Here is a 10,490-nt window from a genome sequence, read left to right as displayed (position 1 = left end):
AGTATAAATTAGAAAAGAAATATACAAAAACGGTTTCTTGTTATTTTAAAAAATTGATAGCTCTGTATCTTAATATTCCCTCTCCTTACAAATTCAGGGTGGTTTGCTTGTCAATCTAAGTTTGTCTTTAAACTTATCAAAGAGAAGTAAAGAAAAGGGTTTAGTTAATACATCAATCACTTGCTCACTAGATGGAATATGAGTAAAGCAATTTTTCCTTTTATTACACTATCTTGAACAAAACATAGATCCAATTTAGATCCAATTTGAAGTGTTTGGTTCGGTTGTGTAGAATTGGATTATAGGCTAATAATACTACTAACATATTATCACAAAATATAGTAGGAGTGGAGATTATAAATTGCCTGAGCTCGCTGAGAAGATTTTGAATCCAAAAGAGCTCCATAAAAACTGTAGCCAATGTTCTATATTCTGTCTCAATAGAGTTCCTACTCATGGTGACTTGTTTGCTACACTTCCAGGATACTAGATTAAGGCGATAGCATATGCAGAATTTAGTTGTTGATTTCGGTCTCAATATTACATGCCCAATAAAAATCTGAGAAAACAGTAAACCTTAAATTAGTTGATTTGTGAAATTGAAGAGTTAAAAAAACTGTACCTATAAGATATCTGAGAACTCTTTTGACAGCAATCCACTGTTCTTGATAAGGATTAGCCATATATTGGCTAAGCTTGTTTGCTAAGTAACTAATATCTAGCCTTGTGTTTGTTGCATATTGCCTCTTTTATTTATAGGTAACTCAATAATATTTCAAATTTTATGATATAAAAAGACTTTATACTCAGTTATCATAGCCTCTTTTCATAGAGGATCTTGTAAGGCTATTTTTACACTTTTTGAGAGAATAACTAAATCTGATTCCTCAAGAGTAGATGTTACATGATAAGCTTTTTGTTATTTAATACCTTATTTTGATCATGTCTACATTGGGTGAATGTTTGAGGTTGTTCCAGAATCTGAGGATGTTACCAGAGAGGAGGTACCGTGATTTCTGTTTTAGAACTGGTGTGGGAATAAACTGCGTAGTTGCTGGTGTAGAATTCACTTGTGGGTGTGAATTATGGAAGAAAGTAGCATCTTCAATACTAGATTTGTTATCTGCTGAGACATGAAATGATTGCACAACTAAATAGGGATCAAGACAAAATGGGGGTATAGTTGAAATTTGGGGTAAATAATCTAAAACAAGATCATAACTCAGGAATTGTTAGTAGTTGAAATAAAAAATGATGACGAGGGAAATTTTCTTTCCTCACAAAATAACATCTCTTGAGACAATGATCTTGTTAGACTTTATTAAATAGTTATAGCCTTTCTGATTAATAGAGTATCCACAAAAATACAAGGTTCTAATATGTATTCTAGTTTGTGTGCATTGTATGATCTTGTTTGAGAAAAACATAGGCAACCAAAATTTTTTAGAAAAGAGTAATCTGGAATAGTATGATATAACAGTTCAAAAGAAAATTTATGTCCAAAAATAGGTGTAGGCATATGATTAATTAAGTATACAGATGTAGCAAAAATTTCGTTCCATAAAGTAAGTGGTAGAAAGACAGTGGCTAATAGAGCCAATGTAGTTTCCACAATATGTCTATTTTTTCTCTCAGCAAGACCATTTTACTGAAGGGTGTATGGACATGTCAAACGATGAAAAATTTTCTCTTGATTAAGGTATGCTGTAAATGCAATGGATAAATATTCTTTTTTATTATCTATTTGCAAAGCTATAATAGAGTAACCTAACTACTTTTCTATATAATTTTTGTATTGTTTGAACATAGTAAAAACACTTGAGATTTATGAGTAAGAAAATATATAGTAGTATGTCTCGAGTACACATCAATAAAAGAGACATAATATCTTACACCATTGTGAGAAGAGACTGGAGATGGTCCCTAGATATCAGATATAATCAAAGATAAAGGATAATAGTAGGCAATAAGGAATGGAGAATAAGGTAATCGATGAGATTTTGTCAAACAACATGAATTACATACAAAATTAGTGATATCAATATTTATAAAGAATATTGAGAAAGAATCTGTTTTATAATAGGCTTGGCTAGATGTCCAAACCTTTTATGATACACATCAAAAGACAAACACTTAGCAAGAAACACACTTGGATTACTTTCAGATTGTGCAGATTTAGGAATGACAATTCTTCAAAGCGATACATGTCATTAATAGCTGCTCTTCAAAGAAGAACCTCCTTGATAGTCTGAGATTTCACAAGACAAAATTAGGCCAAAAAATAAACATGATTATCTCTTGCAAATTTTGAGACACTTACAAGATTATGTGCAATTGATGGAACATGTAGTAAGTCATATAGATAATATCTCTTCTCAGTAGGTTTATGTTGCTATTAATGCTATTGGGGTATGAAAGGATAGAGGAGGAGGAGCATTATGCATTGACGAGTTGGGAGAGTTTTATTGGGCATGTTGGAATTGTTGATCGAATCTGAAGTAACAGTAGCTTGCCACATGATCTAGTTTACCACAGATTTGGTATTGAGGTCTATTTGAAGGATTCAAAATTTCTCTGCCTCCTCGATTTGCATGTTCACCTCTGCCTCTTCTACCAAAATTTCTACAGTCCAGAAGAGGTGCAGTTTCTCTTCTGTAGGTATTTTTAACATTTCTAGAATTTAAAAATGTTGGTTGAGTAAAGTTTACTTGAATCATTGAAGATTTTTATTTTTTTAAATATCTCTATGATGTCTTCTTGAGCCATTAATGATGCTTCAAGATATAGGATAGAATAGGGTGGGTCATTAGCTGTGACATAGGTGATGAAAGGATCATAATCCTCACTAAAGCCATCAAAAATGATGTTGGTATCTTTACTTATTTAGAATTCACTAATTTCTTGAAAATTATTTGTGAACGGCTCAAAATTATTTTTACATGTCATTGTTATAATGATTTTGGTATTTGTATATAGAGAAATTGCATGTACAATATATAAGGTATGCAGTTAATAACTACTATATAGTGGTTAGACTAAAATTAAAAGATTATAGTGTTATTACTAGTTACTTATTTCCAATATTTTGTGGAGTTTAACAATCATCTTCACTTCTTCTATAAAATTTCCTTTTTTATGTTAGGATATCCATAATTCAACTATTTTAGTCTTTAATTAATATATTTAAAAAAAGAATAGGATATCAATAATTAATTGTGATTAATATCAACATCAATAATTAATTCTTATAATTATTTTTGTACGACTAAAAGTTACGTATAGTGTTTTTTTTTATGTAGAATAAAAAAAGTTTGTGATTCATAATATTTTCATAAAGTTTTATTGTATGGATACAAGATTAATTAGATAACAAATTGAATTTTAATTAATATATTTTATTTTCTGTTCATATTTTTTCATTAATTATCTTACTTTTTATATTTACAGTAAATATTGAATGCAAAAAGAAAAAAATAATATTGAATGTTATCTATTTTATTTATTTAGAGTCATAATTAAATTTGATATAATTATAGCAAGTATCTAGAATTAATAATAACATGATACTACAATTTTAAGTTGTATAATATAATAAAAAAAATGTATCAATTTATGTATGCTTCCTATTAGAACCGTCAAAATGGGCTAAACTCATCGGACCAACCCGTTTACCCATTTAAATGGGCGGACTTTGCCTCTAAAATTAAACCCGTTTAAATTTCGGGCTAGCCTGTGTGCTAAATGGGTGGCCCGTTTATTTTTTTTTTACATTTTTTTCAAAAAAATTAGTACTTTTAGTTGATATTTCTCTCGATTCGACCTGAAAATCAGACCTATCAACTAAAAAAAATATTATTTTTAAAGATTTTTGACCTAAAAGTGGTATTTTTTGTCAAAATATTTTTCAAAAAATAAAATTAAATGATAAACGGGCTGACCCATTTAACCCATTGGACTGACCATAAACGGTCCGGGCTAGAAATTAAAATTCTGGCCTGCGAATAAAGTGGGCTTAAACGGGTTAGCCCATTTAACCCATTGGCTTAATGGGCTGGGCCTAAATGGACCGGACTAGCCCGTTTGCCAGCCCTACTTCCTATATAGCAATGATATTATATATATTTATATATCTCCTCTTTTAGCTCTTTTCTAAAAATATTGGCATATAATTAATATAGATAACATATATATTGAGTAAGTATCTCTATTGAATTAATCATAAAGGTTAATAAAATATAATGAAATAAATTTCACCTAATTGTAGTAAGTATTTCCATTGAAGATATTTGCTAATTATTACCGTGTATAATTAGTGTATATATATATAGAGAGAGAGAAGGAGTAATAGTGAATTGTTACTATTATTTAATTTATCATTTAGAAAATTCGTACTTTGGACATAAATTTTCTTCTGTTTATTATTTTTCATACCTAAGGGCTACTAATTACAATTCTATCAACAGTGTTACCTATGGTACGGTAGATTATGTAATGAAAAGGTTTGAAAAATAAAGGCAAGAATTATAAGGTTATGGAAAGTCCCATACAAATTTGACAAGAACAAGACGACTTACGTCGAAATGGTTCTCATGGATGATAAGATAAGTTGATTATTTTTCATGATTCTTTCAAGTGATGCTAGGTCCAACTTATAAATATTTTTTGTTTATATTTTTAATTTATTTGACAAGTAAACCCTCGCACGAATCAAAGAAAGTACGATTTTATAGATTTATAAGTGTTAATAGTCTTTATATTTAATTTGTTTAATAGTGTGATAATATAGCTAATATATTTGTTGGTGGATTTAACTATTATTACTATATTATTTATGATCACATTCAGTATATATGTGTGATTTATTGAAGAAAGTACATTATTAAAATCGATTAATAACTATTTTAGAATTAATCCAATTAACACTGAATTAAAAAAAGAACAAACAATGCATAACATATTACTTTTTTATTAATCAAATTATTATAATTCAAATTAATTTTAAAAGAATAATTTAAAATTATAATTTCAATCTTTTCACGTGCATGGCACGGGTGATTATACTTGTTTCCAATATTTTGTGGAGTTTAACAATCATCTTCACTTCTTCTATAAAATTTCCTTTTTTATGTTAGGATATCCATAATTCAACTATTTTAGTCTTTAATTAATAAATTTTTCATTATATAATTATTCATTCAATTAGTGTTTTAAAAAAGCGACTACGATGCCAACATTAAAAGTATACATAGATGAGGTAAAATCGAATTTGTCTTGATTTAGACCTAATTCTAAATATACTCCGAATTTATTTTTGAAATTGTAACACCCTACTACACAGAGCTTTACACCTAGGACGTAAATAAAAAAAGACGAGACGCTATGACCTTTAAAAGTATATATATAGGAAGTTTAACTAGGAACCTTGAAAAGAAAAGTAAACGGAACACCAACAGATAAGCGCATCACTCTCGATCGGATCAACGTAGAAAGGTAGATAAGATTGAACAGTAAAGATAATATATATATATAAAAGATCAGACTTTCAAAAATATAAATAACAAGTTCCAAGCTAACAAGTTCCAGGCCCGACTTGTGAAGTTAAGGCCGGCCGGAGTATAAATACATACATATACATCCCAAAAGTTTCCCGAAACACAAGACAATACCTGTTTTCTGCAAGTCAGCCTCTAAGAGGGACAAAGTAAAATATATACAAGGCATATAATCTATATACATATATAAACATAAACAAACTACAAACACCAAATCCCAAGATAGTTCTTCGCTTCCAAGAGTCTCCAGAATGTTCAGTGCGGTGCCTCCAAATTTGCATCTGACAAACCACAAATATATGTATGGAATGAGAACCGAGAATTCTCAGTATGGTAATGGTGCCAACATACATAATATATAAGATCCTGGAAAGTCAGAGGCGATTCTAGAACTCACACACTCAGATTTAAAACTTAAAAGATTAGCTAAGCCAGATCTTTAGATACATAATCTAAGATTTTTCAAGTTATATCTCAAATACTAACTTAACCCTGCAAATCCTACTTCCTCCTACCCTTCAAAACTCTGGTGGAACTGCCCTCATCACTCCTCCGCTAGATAAAGGGCCGCTCAGTTGCACAGACAAACAATACAGACAAAGAAAACACAGATAGAATGCAGTTACAACAGATAGAATATATAGCAAATAAATATAGATATTCAAATAGGCAAACCCAAGTAATGCAAAATCAAACAAATGCATATGATGCATGCCTTTTCTACTGGCCGTGAGCTCACGTGTCGGTTAAACTGCCAAAACCCGACACACCCGGTAACTAACCCGGATATGGTCTCTGAGTTGCGCATCCCCAGGAGGAACACAAACGAAGGAGAGTGCATTTCCACCTTCTCCTGAAGGTATCATGAAGGAGTGTGCCTTTTCACGTCAAATGAGTGTGTCTTTCCACCTTGCAACCAGAGAAGAATGTGGGAGAAAAAATAATACGAAGAAGAGTGCCTTTCCACCTTTCCCACATCCACATCATGACAAGAGATGGAATCCTTCATCCTCAACTTGCCAACCTCGTGAGCGGGATGAAACCCCATCCTCACCACGGGTGGGATAAAACCTTCGTCCCCATCACGACACCGCAATCATGAGCAAAACAAGATGAAACCTCCGTCCTTACCTGGTGCAAGCGCCAACATAATCTTCGAGGTAACATGCAAGCGGGATCTCACCCAGACCTTGCCATCTCAGCCGATCCGACCATACTCAATTATCACCAACCTCAACATTTACAATCACCATCTATGAGAGATATAGTGCCCAATACACTCTTGGGATACAGTGCCCGTCACACTTATCAATTATTCTTCTTCCTCATCTCTTAACCGGAGCATATGGACAACGTCACTACCTCTTATCCGGTCTCATATATCTCAATCAAACTCATAATTAACTCAGTTCTCCTTATTCTTCTTTGTCTTTACTAACCTCATCATCAAACACCTCTCGACTTAGCTACATTTTAGTACTATTATCATTATTTCATTATTTACTTCTTATCCAACATTATTAATGCCTCATTAATTCGGTTAACACCTTGCAAAATCCTTCCAAGTATCTCCTCAACTTATTTAATAGACTCATCCTCGTTCTAAACCTTAAAGACTCACAACGGATCTTCAACAATTGTAAAAGAGGTTTGGAAAGATAGAGGACTGACTTAACATTAAAAAATCTCTTTTTTGGCTAAAACAGGGGGCTCGCGTCGCGTGCGTACTCTCACGTACGCGAGCTTTCAAAAATTGGGTTCCGCACATGCAAGCCTTACTCCATGTACGCGAGATTAAAAAACAGTGAGTATAGCTTGCGTCGTGCGTGCAGGTCCTATACGTGACACTCTCTTTTTCTCAAAAAGCTGCTAAGTCATTAAAAATCAATTTTATACACCTAACTTTTGACGCGCATAACTTTTTTGTTAAAAATCATTTTTAATCCGTTCTTCGAACGATGTAAACTTCACGGACCTAATTTTTATTCAAAATAAGTTTGAAAAAATTTGGGAGTCTAGAAGCCAAGTGATACATGCTTCAAATGTTCGTGATATGAAGAGTTCAAGTGTTATTTAGAAGATATTAGTTTATATTTTTAGAATATTTTAATTTAATTTGATATATTTTAATTTTTTTATTTAATTATTAGATTGTGATTTTTATTTTTTGGCTTAGAGTTTTCTATATTTTAACCTAATAAGATGTTATAAATACCTCATAAATTAGGGTAATCGTAGTACATAATGATTTAGAGGTTTGAAAACTCCTTTTTGGTTTCGTGATAAAACCATGGTGTGGACAATTGAGGTTGAGAAGTCCCTCTCTTGTTGCATCGAAGAATTGAGTAGAAGGTTGAGGAGTCCCTTTGATTCAATTCCCAAACTATGGTGTTGACAAGTTAGGTTAAGCAGTCCATTTCTTGTTGCGTCAAGAAATTGGGTAGAAAGTAGAGCGATTCTCTTTGTACTCAATTTCAATCTATTCTATTTGTTTCTATTTCAATTTCAATATATCTATTTTTATTTAGTTTAAATCTTTATCTTCTTGTTTATCCTTTTATTTCTTTATCACCAAGTTATGATCCGTCAAAGTTTGGTTAAAAATCAAGTTTTTCGGTTACAAATCAAGTTTTTCTCAAACATGAAAAATCTCTATTTTTACAACTTCTCAACTCAATACCAATAATCCATGCTTCAAAACATCACCAAAACAAACCAAACCAAACCATATCTCAACACTCCTCTTTTACTCCATAATATACATCAATTGTACAATTTCATAAGATTCAACCCAATAGTCCATATTCATAACAACTCTATATATAAATTATCAATACATCATTATTCATCATCAAAATCATCATGTTACCAAAATCAATCATATCAACTCAATACATATTGCATTAATCAAAACCACTAAGTTTGCACCAACACATAATTCAACTTATTCTAGGTCGTCTAGTCTAAGTTTTCACGCAACATTATATATTATCTACGAGAAACCAAAATCATACCTTGGTCAATTTCTCCCTAATATTGAAGCACCTCAATTATCTCTGTTTCTCAAGTGTTCAAAGCTCTGAATCATCACCGAACAAAAATCCAACCTCCACGGTTCGCTTTCTAGTCATCAATATCACCAAATTTGTCTCCAAAATATATATCTCTCTCTAATTCTACATAAATACCGCAAAAAATCAAACTAGGGTTCATAATCATCAATGGTTCACAAGAGTTAGTGGTTTCTCACCTTACCGATGAAAATTCGGGACAAGACCCGGCAATTCCACAAAACTAATTTGATCCTAAACACAAAAATTTAACAAAATCTCAACACTTTTACTCAAAGTTTTCAAAATTGGAGAAAGAAGAATTGGGTGTGAAATTGAGATTTTCTTACTAAATTGTTCAGTGAGTTTTGTAGAAAATTTCGAGATTAATGTGTTACCGCTGACGGCTCATCAATCGGAGCGCTAGATTGAAAGTGATAAGGATTTAAAATTAGGAGGGGGGGGGTTAGGTTTTCTAAAAGTTAATCTTCTTTTCTTCAGCGTATCTCCGTGGGTGAATGGAATGAAAACTCATTTTTGGTGTTTTTATAGGATGGGCCTTGGGTCCGGTTTGGACTCAATTCAACTGGTTCAGTCCGTTGACCCAATATTTGGTCAAAATATTTAAAACTAGTGTTAAAATTATTATTTTAATTATTTCTACCCATCTAACTTATCAAATTTAACTTTCTATTTTCTTTGAATAATAATTAATTTATTGGTTAATTATTTAATAATTACCCAAAATTTACAAAAATCTTAACTCGATTCTAAACCTAATGAAATTTGATCATTTTCGGATAACAATTATATCAGGTCTAAATCAAATTTAAATTGAGTCAAAATAACATGAAGAACAAAACAATGACTAAGGACAACAAGAAGATTGAAGACATGGTGTAGAGGAACTATGGGAATAGCACAATTGATAATAGAAAAAGCATAATCCAGATGCAATGAAAGCGAGTGACGAGAAAGAAAAAAGACAAAAAGAAAGAAGGAATCAGAAAAAAAGAAGATGGATGGTTTAATAGAGTTAGAGTTAAAAAGAAATTAGGCTGCGGTTGTTTTGTGTATACTTTGAAACATAGACATAGAGACATAGATCCTAAAAATATAGACACAATAAAACACAATTTTTTTTAATTTGTTTGGTATCTAAGTGCAAGATAGAATACACAAATCTCAGTCTTATTAAAATTTCAATATTACCCGTATTTGTTATCACTACATAGCCACCATCTCAACGAAACTACCACCATCAAGAATCACCCACTATATCAATCAAACAATCACCATTAACAATCTAAAATTAAATAACAAATTTAATCTAACAAATATCATTAAAAAAATTCAATCCAACAAAATCAATACAAAATTATTTTAACAAAATTTAACCAAAATTCAAACAAATAAAAAATTAAATTATACAAAAAAATAAAGCAGAAGTGAAAAAAGATGGTGACAGAGAGGAGAGGTAGAGAAATATGAATCTGCAAATAGAAGAGTAGACGAAGGTAGATTGAGAAATAGAAAGGAAGAACGGTGCACAAATCTAAAAACACATCCACCAAAGAGAGGAGAAAAGGGAGGAAGGAAAGGATGGGGAACGGTAGTGGTGGTCTAGGTGGAAGAAAGGAAGAAGAGGCGGCAGTGATTTAGGTGGAAGGAAAGGAGGAGGAGAGGCGGCGGTGGACTGGTAGTACAACGGGAGAAGAGGCGACAGTGGCTCTGTGTTTTAGGAGTGGAAGGGAAAAAAGAATTGGGAGGAAGGGGAAGATAAATGAGGATATAGTTAGAAAATAAATGTTAAAAATATTGTGTTTATGTCTCAACATTTATATTCTACCTCTCGCTGTCATACACAAATTTTGTATCTTTGTGTGCT

The 10,490-nt window shown here is 31.7% G+C and overlaps 1 long non-coding RNA gene across 1 annotated transcript; it reads right to left on the bottom strand.

The window, feature by feature from the left end:
* On the bottom strand, positions 81-2,780 carry LOC110262971. Its single transcript, XR_002347982.1, has 3 exons — positions 2,321-2,780; positions 931-2,248; positions 81-559 (listed from the first exon to the last, which is right to left on the bottom strand). It is a non-coding gene; the product is annotated as an uncharacterized LOC110262971 (long non-coding RNA).

Source organism: Arachis ipaensis, chromosome B05, assembly GCF_000816755.2.
Source record: "Arachis ipaensis cultivar K30076 chromosome B05, Araip1.1, whole genome shotgun sequence".
Taxonomy (NCBI): domain Eukaryota; kingdom Viridiplantae; phylum Streptophyta; class Magnoliopsida; order Fabales; family Fabaceae; genus Arachis; species Arachis ipaensis.
Note: the sequence above shows the minus strand (reverse complement) of the source record. Positions and strands in the feature narration are given on the sequence as shown.